The 19,362-nt window shown below is 42.5% G+C and overlaps 1 protein-coding gene across 1 annotated transcript in view; it reads right to left on the bottom strand.

Moving 5' to 3' along the window:
* Positions 1-19,362, bottom strand: part of LOC142775925 (neuronal cell adhesion molecule-like) — a 935,753-nt gene that overhangs the window by 579,406 nt on the left and 336,985 nt on the right. The gene's annotated exons all lie outside the window — the stretch shown is intronic.

Below are 19,362 nucleotides of genomic sequence, written 5' to 3'. Positions count from 1 at the left end.
TTCTTTCTTATTATTTATACGACATTGGTTTTATTAACTTCCCTTATGCATTCCTTGGTATTATTGTCTGTTGGATCGCATATATATATATATATATATATATATATATATATATATATATATATATATATATATATATATATATATATATATATACATATATATATATATATATATATATATATATATATGCGATTATAATGAAGAAAGAGTGTGTAAAGTTAAGGGCCCACCGCATTATCGCCTCTACCGAAAATGCTGCTGCAGCAGCCGGTGTAGAAACTCGCGATTTGCACGTCAGAGGCCGAGTACCTCAGTGACTACACTAGACCATGCACCATGGTGGGGCTACCCACCGCTTCGTATGCATCATTGAACATAGTTATGCTATAGTTTACCATCTCCATCTTTTAACGCGATAATGCTAAAGAGCTCATTCCACAGAGATTCCGGCGGTGGTGTCAGCGTTGTTGGTTGTGACTGGAAAAGATCGACCAGGATGCAAAATAGAAATAAATTCAGGGTTTGATTAGGGATCGAACCATGGTTGTTTGCGTGGCAAGCAGGTGTTATTCTTCCCTGCCACGCATGTGCTCGTGAATACGATGAAAGTAAGTTTCACTGCTTGAAAATATAGTGAAGGTAGCTTTCACGATTTACAAACACGTGCGTCATGTATACACGCTTCACAATACACCATGAAATATTGGCGTAACAACACGTCGTACAAGCTTATATTGCCATCAGATGTCAGAATGTGGGATTCTGATAATGTCTTCATAGCTTGGAGCTATTGAACCGCTACAAAAGGCACACACGCTACTGCCCCTATTCCTTCAAGGTCACATAGTAGGTGCAAAGCAAGTTCGAAAAGATTTTATACACTAAGTGTTTCAAGCACGCTCTAAGAGCAGAATATCACTATCGCATTCAACTCTTTAGGGCAAAGCTTACGAGTCTCCCAACTTTCATCGTCCTTTTTTTCCTCCTCAATACCATATCATAAGTCGTACTCACCCTCAGTTTCCATTTTCATGCGTTTCCTAAACAGCACTATTCAAGACTATGCATTTATGCACTATTTTACCCTCTCCTTCCTTCTCTCCGGTCTTGCATATTTAATGTAGTAATAATAACATATAGATCATACGCCAAGCATACGTTCATTAACTCATAGCTCTTCGTGCCCAGCGGCTAAGGAGAGCATGCAGTTGGAGATTATGGCATTGATACTATAAATGCCAGATGGAACTTATAAGTATAATTCGCGGAACGAAATTAGTTACGGATCTTGAATACCTTTTACCGAATTCAAGCAAACGGTAAGTGGACATAGAGGGCCCTAATGGTGAAAGTATGAACGAAATAGATTTTACACTGAGTGCACAACCAGGCATCATGCAGAATGTGAAAGTGAATGGCAAGGTATGATGTAGTGACCATAAAGTGGTACGATCTCGAATTCACTTAGCCTTGAATAAGGAACGACAAAAACTGATACGTGAGAAGCCAATGAATGAGCTATCACTGAGAGGGAAAAGACAGCAATTCGGTCGCGTAGTTCAGAGTCTCATATCGGAGGAAGCGTCAAGCGGTAAAGAGAAAACTTGAGATAGGGAAACACCAGATGTATGCACTAAGGGACAAGGAGGGCAAACTAACTACCAATATGAATAGGATAGTTTGAATAGGGGGGTGGGTTACAGAGATCTGTATAGTAGCCGGGACAACCACGACTTTATTATGAGCACTAGAAGTAACCCAGGTGACATCCCACCAGTAATGATAGAAGTCAGAAAAGCCTCAGAGAGAATGCGAAGAGGCAAAGCTGCTGGCGAGGATGGGGTAACATCAGATATGCTGATAGATGGAGGACAGATAGTGTTAGAAAACTAGCCACCCTGCTTATGAAGTCTCTTCTGACGGGAAGAGAACCAGAATCTTGGAAGAATGCTAACATAATCCTAATACACAAGAAAGAAGATGACAAGGGCTCTAGGCATTACAAGGTGATCAGCTTCCACTCTGTTGTATACAAGCTATTTACCAACATAATTGCTAACAGAATCAAGACAACATTGGATTTCAATCAACCAAAGGAACAAGCAGAATTTAGAACAGGCTACTCAACAATCGACCGCACTCATACTATCAATCAGGTAATAAATTCTCAGAATACAGTCAACCACTGTACACAAGCCTCATTGATTACGAGAAGGCGTTTTATTCAGTCGAAATATGAGCACTGATGTAGACACTGTAGAAACAGGACGTCAACGAAGCATATATAAAGATCCTGAAAGAAATCTGCAGAGGATCAACCGCCATCATAGTGCCCCAACAAGAAAGCGATAGAATATCAATCAAGAAGGGTGTAAGGTATGGGGAAACGTTCTCCCCAATGCTATTTACTGCGTGCTTACAAGAGGTTTTCAAAGGCCTAGAATAAGAGTTCATAGAGAGTACCTTAGTAACCTGCGCTTCGCCGATGACATTGCATTGCTGAGTAACTGTGAGGTGCACGCTCCGTCGCAGTGGTCTAGTGGGTAAGATACTCGACTGCTGACCTGCGGGTCGCGGCATCAAATCCGGCCTGCGGCGGCTACATTTTTGATGGAGGCGAAAATGTTGTAGGCCCGTGTGCTCAGATTTGGGTGCACGTTAAAGAACCCCAGGTGGTCGAATTTTCCGGAGCCATCCACTACGGCGTCTCTCATATACATATGGTGGTTTTGGGACATTAAAACCCACATATCAATCAATCAATCACGATGACGCAGCAAGCGATGGAAATAAAACGATAGGTGTAACTCTAAGAAGCAAGAAGAGAGCAGAGTGGATCAGAGAGCAAATCGGGGTTCAGAATATCATAGTTTAAATCAAGCTGAAGAAATGGGCATGCGCTGGGCATGTAGCGCGTAGGCAAGCGAGTTAGGTAGTAACAGAATGGGTTTTCACAGAAGGCAAGCTAATTAGAGGGAGAAAGAAAGTCAGGTGGGTATAAATGAGATTAAGAAGTTTGGGTGTATAAAGTGGTAGCAGCAAGCACAGGACTGAGTTGACTGGCGGAACATGAAAGAGGCCTTTGTCCTACAGTGGACGCAGTGGATGATGATGATGATGATGATGATGATGATGAATATGATAATGATGATGATAAATGACATATATTCAATGCATTTCCACGACACTGTTTTCACGGTTTTCAAGACCTTCGTTTTTATTGAGAGCAACACGCCAAGTATACATAAATTTCGAGGCTGTACTGCTTTATTCCTCTTCTTTTTTATATATATTTATATGGATTCGATCGCTAGTAATTATTAACTACCACTTTCTGCGTCACGTGAGCTCCTGTATATAAAAATACACCTAATAAGAAGGAGGCCACTCATATCATCACGATGCATCTGTTACCGATAGCGGAAGATGTCGTTTTTGCTATATTTGCCAGTGTGATACAAGTTTTAGTTACGAGAACACATTCCGTCGTAATTATAGTTATACCGACGTCGGTGGCTGCGAGGGAGTTGTAGACAACATATTTTGCCGCTGTCGTTGATTCGACATATGTGAATTCATCTACTCAAGGTATATTATGAATATCTAAATGAGAAATAAATACAAATATATTGTTGAACACGGTCTCAAAAGATGAGTGGTGTGGCAGGTAGGGGAAGCACAGTTTATAGTTTTGGAAATGACAGCTTTGTGCTGATGCCTTTCACTGCGGCGGGATTATCGTCCTTTCGTCTCATAAAGCTCACCCCTCCTCTCCCATGGACTGCTTGGAGCTGCCATCAGACATGATCATGTTCCCCGTTTCCCCCATCCCACTATTTTGTTCTTTTTTGTTATTTGAGCAGAGACAAAATAACCATTTGGTTCACTGGTTAACATGCCGGCTATTTTAATTCCGTTTGTCTCCTTTTTATAATCCAGCCCACTTTTTGAACAAAACCGACAAAGTTCAATCAACCTCGTGCAATGACACATATAAGCCCGGGAGAACACCGTCGCTAGTTCATCTCGAAATTGTGGCGACTATTCCAAATATGAGGATTGACAAAATCCCAGTCGAGGTGGCAAGCCAGAACTTGAGTGACTTCTAATTTAAAAAAAGCTTGTTCTGAAAATACAATTGCATTATTTTCTAGCTCATTGCTTGGGACAAACAACGACCCAAATAAAAAAAAGTTTTAATAAACAAGGTGTTTCGACTTGCCGGCAATGTTCAGTGCCAGTACGCATATTTCCCAGTACATGTCTGGCTATCTCCTGTCTCTACAAGCCAATCTTAGCGTAGCATGTTATATTTACTGGAGACTTTGTTCACCCTTGCCTTGTAAGCTGGATAATAGGCTTTTAGCTAGCTATAATGCGCAACGCAACGGCCATGCTTGACCTTGGTTGACTGTAACGCCAACATTACGCGTGAAGAACTTTTGACGACATTAATTCAAAAATCCTACGGCGAAATGCGGACGGGCCTAAAAAAAACCTCTTTTTAGTTCACCTTCCAAATAAAACTTCAGAGGTCCGACTGCCATCTTCCTCGCAATGAAGGACGGCGCCTCCCGTGGGATTCGGGAAGCCTCTTCGCTCGAAAATCTTGTGAAGAGCACGGAGCGAGGATGGGGTGTGACCGGGCGTCTCGTCAAGTCAGGCGCAGCTGCGTGAGCTTTCGTACCAAAAACTTCGCGTGGGCTTTTGTTATCATTTTAATCAACAACAAGCGCAGCACTTCGCGAGAACAAAAATTGCGCTGGAGGGTAGGGCCCAATCACCGGCGTCTATATAAGTGAAGATGACGACGACAAATCGCGCTCCCGTTCCTTTGACTTTCCGTTTCGCAGCACTGTTCTCCGCGTCCAAGCCTGTCTTCTCTGCGGTTTCATTACTTCCTTTCCTCCTTGCACTATCAATACGATGGCCTTTTGCGAGTAGGTCAACACCATCGCGCACTACTTATATTGCAGAGTTCGTAAGAGGAAGTTCTTCCGTGGCATGACGTGTGCAGTTGTGTCAAATATATGACCGCAAAGGGCACTGGGAAAGGGTGCGATGAAGCGATCGGGACAGGCAGCCCCGAAGAGGGACTCCCGGGCACTGCGCTTTTGCCACCCCTACATTCTTCATCGAAGCGATTTGCCGCAGGGCCACCCCAAATTACCCGACATGCTGGCGGCTACCGCCACGGGCAGCATAAAAAAGAAATATCGTCAAAATCTGCCACAAAATTACGTATAGCTTTCAGAAAACACCAATAATGCGGACGCTGCTTGTAGCATACCTTTCTATTTGAGGATATAGAAGTACATGGGCACAGCAATGAGTCATTGTTTAGAAGAAAAGACAGATATATACAATGGCTCGTTTTTTTAGTTAGACACTATATTAATCAAAAGTGACAGGTAGGGCAAGCAATTTTCTTTTTTTTTTAATTCAACCAGCTCCGCTTAGCGAACCCAGCTGAAACAGTGAAGCTGGTGTCATTCTCTGTGTCTTGCTCGTGCATTTCTAAGCTTCGCAAGTCTTTCAGATATGTCATTTATTTATTTCATAATACTGTCAGCCCTCTCTTGAGGGCTTTTACAAAGAGGGTATATACTAATACAAACCAACCAATATACAGCTATGTCAGCTGGCTGCGCAATCAATTAATACATGTGCAACAATTTGTCAAATCGGCAAACACTGCCTGCATTTACAGTAATACCTAGCTACGCATTTCAAGGCTTATTCACAGCTGAGAAAAAAGAAAACAAAGAAACACGAACTAAGGAAACATGCAGGCTTGTCATCTGGCCGCTCAATCACAAAAATACATGTCCAACAATTTCTCAAATTAGTAAAGGTCGCTTGCATTTACTACTATGCCTGGCAACGCATTCTTAAGCTCAATCGCACCTGAAGAAAAAGTATAAGGAAAGGCATCACTGCGACAAGAGTACAGCACCTAATAACAGTCGTGTTTAACCCGACTGCTTTGTTTCCCTGGCACTTCAAGTACATATCTTTGTTAATTTTTAGTTCTTTTCGCAGTATTTTGAAAAAAAAAGCTTTAAACAGGTTCTTTTGTCTTCGTGCTTCTAGTAATGCCTCAAGTGTATGACTGTTCTTCATTAAACATCCATTGTTAAGCATTGAGCTGTTAAGATGTCGTCATCCCCATACCACTATTGTACAAAGGTTTGCAAAAAGTTTAGCTTAGACGCTTTCTTATGTGGTATCATTGATCTTTTAGATATGAAGCAGCTTTGGGTCTAGCTCAGTCCCGCGTGTGGCATGACCGCTCTACTGCGCATGCGCGTCCGCTATCCCTTTCCCATCTCCCAACTATGACGCAGGGAGCATCTGCTAACATACGCTCGCTCCTCTTTCTCTCTCCTATAGGCATTCCTCCCTGCGGTGTTTACACATCCATAGCGCATGCGCTTCCCCTTCCACTCTTTTTCTTTCTTACGCTCCTTCCTCTGTCGCCTCGGAACGCCGACTCGGGCAGCGTCTGCTAGCAACCTTTTTGTCTGAAAAAACCGACCGCTCGCACTGCACTACCTCCCAGGTAGTGCCGGTGGGAGATTTCTCGTGTGCGTTGCTGAAAAATAAGAATTCCCAGCGTAAGCATTAACTGAAAGCAGAATGCGGGTCTTTGTGTCCAATCTGAATCGTCTGCCTCTCATTGCTGATTAGCAACGATGGGCATGTTCCAGTAGAAAAAACCGCTACATCACTGCGTACAGTGCTTTGCCCATCCCCAGGTTTCTATCCTGCGCAACGCGTCAACATCACCGCCAGTGTAAGTGCTTGCGCCCACTACTTCGGATATACACATGGTTCCTTTTAGCTGGATATGGTGTAAATTTTTACGAAACACTCATTATTAAGCTTTCATGAGGCTCTTTCGCCACCACCTTTTTAAAAACTACAGAGTATAACGTGACAGTGGTATGACGTGGATATGGTAATGCACACGCTATATGTTGGTCTAACACTTAGTTTTTTTATTTTTTAGCGGAACTAGTGTGTGTAGTTGTACTTACCCATTATTTGTGCCACACAAGTGTTTATACTGATGGTGGTTTTCTGTTAGGCTGAACTGAAGGAAGGAAGCAAGGAAGTGCCTGGAAACTGCGGTACACACCCACGCTGGGGGATTGGCCAAGAACTGGGTAGTTCAGATGAAATACTGTATTTTTTACCTCATGGTTTAAACTATTCAAAAAGGGCAAAAATGAAATGAGAAATTATCAAATGAAATTAACGCATATCGAAAATGAAGGAGATGGTTTTACCAACGAGAAGTTAACGAATGTAAAAAGCAATTTGAAAAAAAAAGGTAATTTAGGAGTAATAATAGGTTCTACAGTATGAATCTTTTTAAAACATTATTAAACTCTTGCAAGGCATCGGCAACTTTTCCGTCAGTGAACCCTAGTGACAATGCCCCCAAAGAAAGTACATTTAGAGTGATCAACTCTAATCCTACGAGACGGAAGGCGGCATCCAATGTGATTTTGTGCAAAGCAGCGTATTTTTTACAATATATCAGATAATGTTCTGATGTCTCAGGGACTCCACGAAATCAACAACTAGGGGAAGCAGCCAGACCAGCTCTGTGTAAATAAAAATTGAGATACGAGGTATGACGCCTTGGCATTGTGATTGCGACTTTATTGCACGGGTGTCACATATTTCACTGTTCCAACAATGATTTGGGTGTTGAAATTTTAATGTGTTTATTATTAATGGCAAAGAAAATTTTTCTAACAACATTTTCCTCCAGAAACTAGCCCCTATAACGCATTCAGCTGATGGAAGCATGTGAATCACTGGGCTATTTATTGATAACTTAGCTAATGCATCCGCCATTTCATTGAGAAAAAATTTTCCTATGCCCTGGTATCCGAATAAATTTAACCAGCTGGAAATACGGTGGAAATAATCATTTAAAAGTTCTCAGCACGGGGATCGAGTTGTCATTGACAGTGAGAGAAGAACACACCGATGGCGATTCAGTTGAAATTATTGCCGATCTAGTTGGTGCAGTTAATTTGCGGAGAGCCAAAATTATCGCAGAAAACTCTTCTAAAAATGGGTACAAAATCTGTAATGCGTAGAAAAAATGACCAATATAGAATAGGGACGAATATCTCAGAGAGAGAGAGAGAGATAAAGATGCAAGGAAAGGCAGGGAGGTTAACCAGACGCACATCCGGTTTGCTACCCTGCACTTTGGAAGGGATAAAGGGGAGAAAAGAGGTTGCAGAAAGATGAGAAGGTACACACAATCATGAGCACACTCGGGGAGCACACACAGTCTACAGGCGGTCGCTCAGGTTTGTTGACTTGAGGTAAAGTAGCAGTGCTTTAGTTGCTTTCTGCGCAACTGAGGCAGATGCCCAAGGTCCTAGTATCTTCTGCACACAAAATGGTCCGGAGTCAAGTCGATTCAAAACCATCCGGAGCTGGCATCGCTGTGTGTCGTAGCAAGCGCAGCTGCACAGGACGTGTTCGATGGTCTCTTCAGCTCCGCAGTAGTCGCATGTAGGAGTGTCTGCCATACCAATGCGAAAGCAGTACACCTTTGTAAATGCAACACCCAACCAAAGGCGGCATAACAGTGTCACATCGGAGCGGGAAAGTTGTGATGGTAGCTTTAGCTTGAGCGAAGGATCCAGTTCATAAAATTGACACCTTTGGAAGCTGGTAGACGACCAGAACGTGCGTGTGAGATCTCGAGCCAGCAAGTAAAGTTGTCTTGCTGCATCATTCCTTGATAGAGGAATCGGGACTACACGGGTTTCTTCATGGGCTGAGCGGGCTGCATCATCGGCTAATTGAAACGAATATCTCAAGTTCACATTTTGCGAAGCATCTCTCGCAATGACTGTCCTTATTGATGAATGAAGCAGATAATCACTCAGAATAGAAATTATAGTGTGGTCTGAAATTAGTTTCGCTTGTTTCTGAAAATTTTCGTCAAACTGTATTTGGGTGTAGCTTTTGCTATCACTTATCGGAGATACGGCACTTATTTGAACATTAAATTGTCAAGGAAGCTCTGTATATGAAGAACTTGAGGCGTGTGAAATCTGGGCAAATATGCTCTAAAGAACAACTCAAGCTGGGAGATAAAAACTCTTTCGAAACGCCTTGTTGGGGATTCATAGAGCTTTAAATATGATTGTACCGCCAATAATTTGAAACGTGAATCAAGTGATGGGAGTCTAGCTTCCATATACAAGACTTTAATTCTTACAAATTTAGAAAGACCTAAACACCGACGCAAGGTTTGCATTTCAAGCATCACAAGCGGGTGAAGCTTATAAGCAGGAGCACCACCGTTCAATACGCATCCAAATTCCAGCACCGGCCGAACGTACATGCAGTATATTTATAAAAGAGTTTGCCTTCACATGCCAAATCGAATATGACTACTTTTGCATGGCAAACCGACCACCCGAACACCCTTTACTGATATGTATTTAATGTGTTCCTTCCAAGACTTGGAGCGATCGTATAGCACACCAAGATATTTTATTTCTGGAATAGATTCTAGTTGATAATAAATAGAAATATGAATAGACAAAGAAAATAACAGTACGGAGCATTTTCGCAGATTCAGATGCAGGTGTATTTCATCAAATCACCGTTCTAGAGCTGCTAAGCATGACTGTAGCACCTGACATAGATTGTGAATATTGTCGGCCGCAGTGAAAAATGCGATGTCATCCGCATAAACAAATGTGTGTACGTTCTTATGTGGTGGTATAGAACTCATTAGTATATTAAATAAAGTAAGAGAAATGACTGCCCTTTGCAGAACGCTTCATTTTGCGCGTACGTAGACGATGAAATGCCGCTTTGGAAATAAAATAATCACTCCTGTGGCACATACCCGTCTCTTTTGTGTATTGGACGGGGCAGGGGCATAAGCGTTGCCCTAATTTTATTCGACCAGTGGCCATTAAGATTTACCAAATGCCTGTGACGCATACCCGATTTTGAGGCCCACAAGCGATACTACGAATGCCTAACATGACATCCTCGAACAGGAATAGATTCGCTCTTGAATGGGTTTCAGCTGTACGTATAGTATAGCATTAAAGAGGCATACTTTTAGCTGCATACACGATCAAACCATTTAATAGTTCCACGCACACGGTAAAGAGCTTCGTTAGCATATTCCTCTATAAAGGCTGCTTGCAGTTAAGTTAGGCGACATACTTAGAGGTACCACCACAAGCTGAAATTTTCAGTTTTTTTGTTAAACATTGCAGTTATTCGGGCCGTTTCCACATTCCACATTCGATGCCTAGGTAAAAGTCATGCAAAATTAATATCGTATGTTAGACAACGTAACACTTTGAAAACTCAGCACTCGGGGTAATATTTCAATACTCACTTTCTCGCGAGTGTGTTCTCGTAGCCTTAGCAAATATATATATATATATATATATATATATATATATATATATATATATATATATATATATATATATATATATATATATATTATATATATATATATATATATATATATATATATATATATATATATATATATATATATATATATATATATATATTTTTTCTGTTACGAAGGTTCTGACTGTTAACGAACATTTTAGCGTTCCTTTAAACGTATCTATAGCACATGTGAAGGGTACCTGCCACTTGCCATGTGATGGATGCCCCACAATTAATCATGTTTTCACGTCGCGGGTGTGAATCCCGGCGGTGGCAGTTGCATTTCTATGGAGGCGAAAATGGTGTAGGCCTGTGTGCTCAGATTTGGGTGCACTTTAAAACACCCAAGCTGGTCAAAACTTCCAGAGTCTTTCCCTACGGCGTCTCTTATAATAACATGTTGGTTTTGGGACGTTAAACCCCCCATATAAATCAAAGAGAAGCAGAGAGAAATAGATGAAGAATCAAAGAAAGCGAGACCGATAGGTACGAAACACAAAAAATGAAAGATGTAACTAGCGAAAAAGAAAAATTTGACAGAATAGAGATAAAAAAAAACTGTGATCAAAAACTGCCATAAAGAACTCCACGTATCAATCCATCAAATCAATCAAGTTTGCATGTTTGTGCCCTGCAAGCACGGTTGAATTTATCAGATCTCTCTTAGATGTGCGCGGTCATAGGTTGATCAGAGCGGCCGATGCAATATTTCGTGCTTAAGAGAGCACATCAATTCGCTCAAGAATCTAAAGGCGTCGTATCTGGCATCACACTGCAGCACATATGGCTGTTCACTTGTCTTTACCCATTCATAGATTCTGTCGGGCTTTGTGGGCAAAAACCGTATGCAACAAAAGCGAATATATATATATATATATATATATATATATATATATATATATATATATATATATATATACGCACCGAACAACGTTTTCGGCAGGCCGGGGCACTACCAGGTGAAGAAAAGCGTTCATTTGAACTTTTTGACCACATTGTGATGCTTGTGACCGCTTTCTCATATATATATATATATATATATATATATATATATATATATATGGGAAAGCGGTCACAAGCATCACAATGTGGTCAAAAAGTTCTCACCAATCTCGCATCTCGCACACCATTCTTTCAATGATCATTGATAAGTATCACTAAACTATAAATGATCATTGAATCACCATTGAAGTAGGCATGCCATGTCTTGGCGGCATCACGGAGGTGGTCAATGGCAACGAGCCATTTGTGACGTTCCGGCCAGGCAAGGAGGGTGCCGAGGAAGTTCACGATCACGATCTAACCGAAGAAGTCGTCCTGAACGCCGCGAAATGGTGGCACTGCCGTAGCAGCCGGCGATGGTGAAGCGGCAGGCGAGAACAAAGGGTGTACCGACGCCAAGCAGCTAAGCTGGTCGGAAAGCTCCGTGATCGAACGCCTGAGCTTGTGGCTGTTCTCGGGTGGGCTGGCCTCAAGGTTTTGTGACCCGGCTGCAGCCAACATGGCCTTAAGTGAGTACACAGTTGGCAATGCGGCCGGCGACAGCTTGAACTGGGCACTAGCAAGACGTCAGGCATGGCGAAGAGTTGTGCGTTGGTAGTTTGCAGCTCCGCGGCACTGTCGGATGATGCGATTGGAGACACAGGGCCGGCATCCGTGAAGATTAGATACGGCGACTCTGGTGCTTATGGTGGTAGAATCCTCAACCAGGGACGTGTGCGCGGCGGCACTTGGATAAGTAGCGTTGGTGAGAATTGCGGAGACTTGATTCATACCAATCGAAGCGCCAATGACGTTGCCAGGCAAGCGGAACCCACGTGATGTGACGTGAACTGACACTGTGGCGTCAATGAAGCGGTGTTGAGCCGCCGAGGAGGCGTGGGCGCTGTCCACTTGCGGTGCTTGAGACGCCGACAGGTTGCCAGGTATAGAGGAGGCACGTACGCAATGCAATACCTAGGCGAGAAGAGCCTGCGCGCAAAGTGGGTGTGCTGTATGGCGTCGCCAAACAGGTTCCCGAAACCACAATGGAGGTCTGGACATCGTCCACTCGTGAAGGAAGCGACACTGGCTATGGTGGTCGCCTTGCGGGTTCCATCAGGGAGGAAGCGTGACGGTGTTGCTCGAGAAGACGCGATATATATATATATATATATATATATATATATATATATATATATATATAATAAGGGAAAGAAGTGTATACCTAAGAGCTCGTTTTTCCGTGTTTTAACACAATATTAATGAGATCTAACAGACAGTAATGCCAAGGAATGTACAGGCGAAGTTATTAAAACCAATGGAATGTAAATAAGAAGAAAGAAATGTGGATGAAAAATAATCAGCCGTGAGCAGGCATCGAACCTACGACCTTCGATTAACGCGTTCGATGCTCTAACCACTGAGCTACCACAGCGGCCTTCCCTCGATCCACTTTTTGGGGTTTATATGTGAATTTAGAAGTAGGAGTGACAGTCAGCGCCATCTATAAGCCAAGTGACGAGTGTGAAAACACTCTTTTATGCGCATGTTTGGCGTCACGTAGCACGTGAACTTATTATGAGCGGGCAGCTGATTAATAGTCCCTCGTATACAACCCAATGGCACCAAGTCTGCCAGTACGAGATCCTCGTTTAATGAAATAAGGGAAAGAAGTGTATACCTAAGGGCTCGTTTTTCTGTGTTTTAACACAATATTAAAGGGATCTAACAGACAGTAATGCCAAGGAATGTACGGGGGAAGTTATTAGAACCAATGAATCTAATTTAGAAGAATGAAACGTGGATGAAAAAATAGCCAGTCGTGAGCAGGAATCTAAACTACGACCTTCAAATAACGCGTTCGATGTTCTAACCACTGAGCTACCACAGCGGCTTTCCCATATGTGAATTTAGAAGTAGGAGTGACAGTCAGCGCCATCTATAAGCCAAGCGACGATATATATATATATATATATATATATATATATATATATATATATATATATATATATATATATATATATATATATATATATATATATATATATATATATATATATATATATATATATATGCAATAGTTAGCAATTCTCAAGCAGGAGTTCGCCCTACTGGGTGCTGTCAGCGACGCTAACGTGTGCTGTCCATTTTTTCTCTCTGTCAAGACAGTAACATATTTTTTTAGATATCGCAGCGCAGTATAAACATATACCACTTTCGCAATTTTTAACAGTTATCCCAGGAACATGCTGCGCTTCACAGAAAGCAGTAGCAATGTAAATAGTGGCACATCCCCAAAAATTGTGCCTTCATCTAAAAACTTCAACACACTGCACTTATTTTAAAAGTTGAGCTGTTATACTAATGCTTATCTTGATTCGGCAATTGTCCGAGTTTCACCGCCGCTGCAAGTAAAGGCAACTTCTTCACACTAAAATAACTTTATTAAGCAGTCGAGTTTTGTGAGTAATCTCTTAAAAGTACGTCGTTAGCACTGGCAAGTTCCTACAACATTGCTGCGGAGCTTTCGGTACATTATTGGGCAAATTTGTGTTATTGGTCAGCTATTTGTCAATCTATTTTAATCTAAAACGCTCGTTACCTCAGTGAGGGGGCCTTATTGCTTGAAGAGTCCTCAACTGCTTGAAGAGTACTTACTGAGGTTCCCCCACTGTGCTTTCTCAAGTTTAGGTAGCACTGCAGTTAAACTTATTGCCAACTTACCTTGCTCCTAGCACTGAAAGAGGGCTTCTCGGCAGTGTTCTCAAGTTTTACGACAGAGGAGAAAGGAACTATGCCAGCGCTCCACAGCCATGGTCAGTTAAAAAAAAACACGAGACTGGGGTTCTGCTCATCGTTGGCTGACTTCGCACAACGAGCGAGTGATTTTTTGTATGGTGCACTGTATCGCTATGCGACATGATCAGGAACCCGAGGAATTGGTTGGACCTTCTTGAAATATACATTGAGGAAGAGCTCTGGGTGGGGTACTGCTTCACGAAACAGTCTGTGGTGCACATACCGCAAGAGTGCCTCAGCATGATCAATGATAGAGAAGAGCCTCCACAAGCTTTGATAAAGCAGCTAATCACTCAGCGATTCTATGAAAATGGCGCTATGCAGTGTGTCATTGGGGACCCTACCAAAGTGTCGCAACATCTGCGAGCAAAACATCTAATTCCAGCTTTTTCCACAATGATTCATGTCAGCTGTTAACGTAGGACAAAATCGCCAAGACATGAGCGAAAGCATGGGTGCAGTAAATCCTCATTTTTGTTCCTAACTTGTTGGCATGTTTTCACTATCAATAAATTCAAGATCTGCAAGTTTAGGAAGGTTCTGTGCACCAAACCTATCGCACATACCATAAATTGGTTATGGTGGTTAGTTTCAGTAAGGGCTTCTTAATTTCATTTGGCAATGCTTCTTCTGGATAAACCTCAAAGCTTGTGTGGGGAGGGATCAAACGACACAAGCCACCTGCTTTCAGTTGTCTGCCTACTGGCTCAGCTACTGAAATCAGTAATTCGCCGCGAAGAGACTTGCAGGTGAATCACCTTTGCCGGAAAACTGGTGCCTACTCTGAGGCCGCAGGACTCATTTTACGCCTTCGAGAAGCAAGCCCAAACAAAAGCCCTTTTGACAAACTAACTGTGCAATGAAGGGGGTGGCTTTTTTGAACGCGATTCACAGATTAAGCAAGCATATTCATCGGTGAAAGCGAGCTTTTAAGTTTATTAGGCAGATGAATACATATTTTTCATATAAGTGGACCATTTCTGACAGCATAGTGCAAACTCGCAACACCACACTGTTGCTCTACAAATGCGTGATGCATGACCCTATATACGTGCTCTTGTTCTGAATGTTCACTCTATCATTTGGACGTACGCGTATATTCTAAATTAAGTTGCGCTAAATTACGAAACTTTCTCATGCCTAAGACCACTCGCTTCTGCAAATTACTTGTTCCCATTTCCCAAATTCATGAAAAAGCAGTGCATACGTCATTACCCATCGGTGCGTGAAAAATACATTCTGTATTTTTTTCTCAGAAACAAACGTTCAGTCCATATTTCACCACTACTCTCGACCCCAGAACTGTGAAACTTGTGCCTCACCTTACTGGGGTTGTTCTTGGCAAAGGAGTGTAGAAGGAAGCTTTCAGAATACACTGGCTCCCTCGAGGAGCTCCTTAGGATGAGGGAGCGTGAAGGACTCCTCACGTGAGGTAAGGAAATGATCTCAGGTTATGTATTTCCTCTTCATCAGGTATGATTAACACGGCCAAGGCAACGTGGTTAAAAGCAAAACGAAAGTGTAGGAAGTGCGCGGGCAGGAAAAGAACACAGTGACCTTTCCCTTCGTCGAAGCTCAGCTTCTCAACGGTATTTCGTGCTATTGAATTAAGCCAGGTAATGGACCGGCAGTATAGAACTCGCTCTCGAGAGAAATGACACGTGAAGTTCATGCACCGAGGCTCTGCCAGCACCTTGTTTAGCCACAACTTTTCGCGTGAAAAACAATGCCGTTGTGCAGAACGTGAGAACTATCACGCTTGATGGATTAAAAGGGGGGGGGGGGGGCACGAAATGGTGAACTTTCACGCTACGCCGCTTTTGCGACCTATCTCCGCCTTCCGCATAATTTTTGTGTCTTGGCGTTTGTGTCTCAGTGGCGAAGCTTGTATTCGTATATTTTCTGTCTAAGATTGTGGTGGCAACATATTGCATATAATGCTTTGAGTTGTCTTGTTTTAAACATCAACCATGCTCGTTCCCTGGGTGCGGAATACGTGTTGATTGAAAAAGAGCAAAGTTGCAACATTTATTTCGTCACTCAAATGAAAACAATGACTGATATCCTGTCAAAAATGCAAAAACACAAGTTTTTTTTAAATCTTAGTGTCATCACTTACGCCACCGTAAAAATTTCATCTTGAGCCAAAGCCAGCCATTCAGGCTATGAATATACGCACAATATCTGAGCATTTTCAGCTGTTTCATGCTGCGTACTTGACCAGAGCACTACTTTTGAAAAAAACAACTATAGTAACTTAGCTGTTTGTCGCAATAGTTGTAGCCATGCTAGTATTAAAATCATGAATACTTTGCAGCTTCTTCATCTGAAGGAAGATCTGTTGCTGAACCTGTTGGTACAACTTGAACAAACTAAAAATTTGCCTATAGGGTACCTACTCAGAAAAGGCGACGACAGACACACGCTCGATCCAGCGTCTGTCTGTTGTCGTTTCTTCTTGTGCACGCTTTCTTAAGGTAATTTTTTTTGTTTTCTTCATTCTTTTTTCGCACACTCAAGAGTGTGGCGGCAAAGTGCTGGGCAAAATACTGAACTGAGATGTAAATAAATGGCTATTTCAGAAATGATAGCTTAGCTGTTGAAGTAGACTGATTTACTAACCCATAGTAGCTACATACTAGTAGCACATATGGAATTAAAAGATAGCATGTTTGTTATGCCGTCGTGTGGCATAAAGGAAATGATGCCAGTGTGAACATAGGTACCAAATAACACACTGAAAATCTGATGGCCCAGAACTTTTTCACCTTTCTTTAAGGTGTTTGTTAAGCAGAACTGTCACGATGTTGTCAGAGAGGTATATTTTTAAGAAATAATTGTAAAATTATAAAACTCGTCAGCAAAATTTCTGCAAACATACGTAACAGTGCCTCCAATGTGCAGTGTGAGGGTAGTACTAGCACAAGCTACATGCTTCTGTCAACTGTTTTGAATCGACCGGCCACAGAGGCTATCTCAAACACTCATCTTAAACTGTACACTGCGGTCAGAGTCACAGTCGAAATCACTGGAAGCAATTTCCTCAGGGATGAACATTAAAGAAGCCCTTCAACACATTTTGAACATGGTGATGGAACGCTGCCGATCGGTAGTAGAGGCTCCCGCGAGTCAAATGTAATAGCGCAGCACGTGGCCTAGAAATCACAATAAATTATGCAAGTCAGATAAAAACTTCTTTCTTTCCTCTCGACAAATTATGGAGGACGCTCAAAAATTACACGTAGATTACCCATTTATCAGCCATTGGCTGATTTGAACATGCACGCTCGGTTATTACACAGATCGCCGCAAGAGGCCGTCACTTGCCCACGCGTGCGCACGCGATCGCACTGAGAAAGCCAAGTATTCGAAGAAAAAAAATTAAAAGGGGCTCAAGGTCATGAGGCACTCGTGAAGTTTTTCGTTTGCCCCTCCCATTCCTCCCTGTTTGGCTTTCAGCGCTTTCGTCAGGACGAGAGAAGAGAGAATGCGATTGAAGCATGTGACAAATCTTTGTAACTCCGCTCGTACTGGAGGGATTCTTAAATTTTTTGCAGCGTTGAGTTTGTGAGGCAATACACTTTTCCGGTGAATCAATTCCATAGTTACTCAAAAAAAGTGTTTCAGGGCCCCTCTAAGGAACAAGCGCAAATTTTATGTCCTCTCGTGAACCCTTTGATTGTTGTTTGGGGCTAATGAAAAAAGCTTCTTTTTATACTGATTGCATTTTCTAATGCCGTTTACAGAACGAGCATTGGTACATTGGCAAAGTTTGATAATGGCTGAGGAAGTGAAAGCAGGACTGCTGTGCTTCATCATGTGTCCTGTGTTACAGAAACGGCGTACTTCTCTTGGGAACATCTTTCAGAACACTTTACTTCTTCACCAGCTTCTAGGAATTTTTTCCCTTCCCAAAACAACTGGGGCGCGTCTTCAAAACAAAAAGAAATAGATACAGCGTGCTGCTCTCCTGAGCTTACCCGCGTGCGATGACGTCGTCTGGAGAGGCTGAGCACCAAAGCCGCGTCTGGGGGCGTTAGTCTTGGCGGCACACTTCATGCCGGTGTACAATACTGGCTGGCTTTCACAGAACCTCTGCCTCGCCAGGCCGTAGTCGGGCATGCGAGAAGCGCCCGACGGCGCAATGACAGTCCGCAGATGGAGCCAAAGAGTGCCGCGCCGTAACGAAAAACAATGGTGACTGCCAGCGAGCCGGGGTTGCTGCCTTGTGAGAGTTTTTTTTTTCACTTCGCTCTGGAAATAGGTGCATTCCTTCTGCACAACAGTTCTTCCGAGCTTGTAAAAGAGAGAGAGAAAACTCACCAAGCTGTTGAGCCTGTACGAGCCCCACGCTCACGTCCGGTTCATTCGGGATCGCCTTGAGTACTTCCAGATTCGCGGCAGGTCGTTCCGCGGTGGCACGGCTGGCCTTGTTTCGTTTTTCATTGTCGTTGTTCGTTTTCTTGTTCAATCTTGCACCGATCTCTAGTGATCTCCCAGTACACCTTTCTGCGATTGTAATGTTTCCCCAGGAAGAACGCAGACGGCACAGCGAGACTGACGACGAGAACCGCTGGGAATGCTCCGGGACGTTAACCGGGATGTATGTGGGCAGTTGGTCTCAACGTAGAACGCCGATCAGGAGCTGTGGTTTTCAGGCGCCATTGAGCGTCCTCTTCTATTGTTTGCCATCGTCTGATCATGCAGACTGCTGAGGTGCAAAGAAAATTTCAACTACATGCGTTCAAGTGATTGCGTTGAGCAACAATCACAAAAACATACAACGTGCACACTTATTCGACCCAATTCTTTATTTATAAGTTATATTTGTCAAGCTTTCATCATGGGAAACTCGCGACCGTTTTATACTAGTAAATAACAATGATGTGGCATGCAAAAAAGAAATGGGGGAATATGTTAATAATGCAAATCTACATGTTACCTAAATGTGCGTGTTTTGAAAAAGACAAAAATGTCATCGGTGTTATATTCAAAAACCTTCTCTTTAAGAGCTGTGACAGTGTTGATAAAATGACTTGTGTAGAACGCAATGACTGAAAAATTGTGCTGCTTTTTATAATAGTCATAATCGATGGCATATCAAAAACA

The sequence above is a fragment of the Rhipicephalus microplus genome, chromosome X (genome assembly GCF_043290135.1).
Source record: "Rhipicephalus microplus isolate Deutch F79 chromosome X, USDA_Rmic, whole genome shotgun sequence".
Taxonomy (NCBI): domain Eukaryota; kingdom Metazoa; phylum Arthropoda; class Arachnida; order Ixodida; family Ixodidae; genus Rhipicephalus; species Rhipicephalus microplus.
This window is presented reverse-complemented; position numbering and strand designations above follow the sequence as displayed.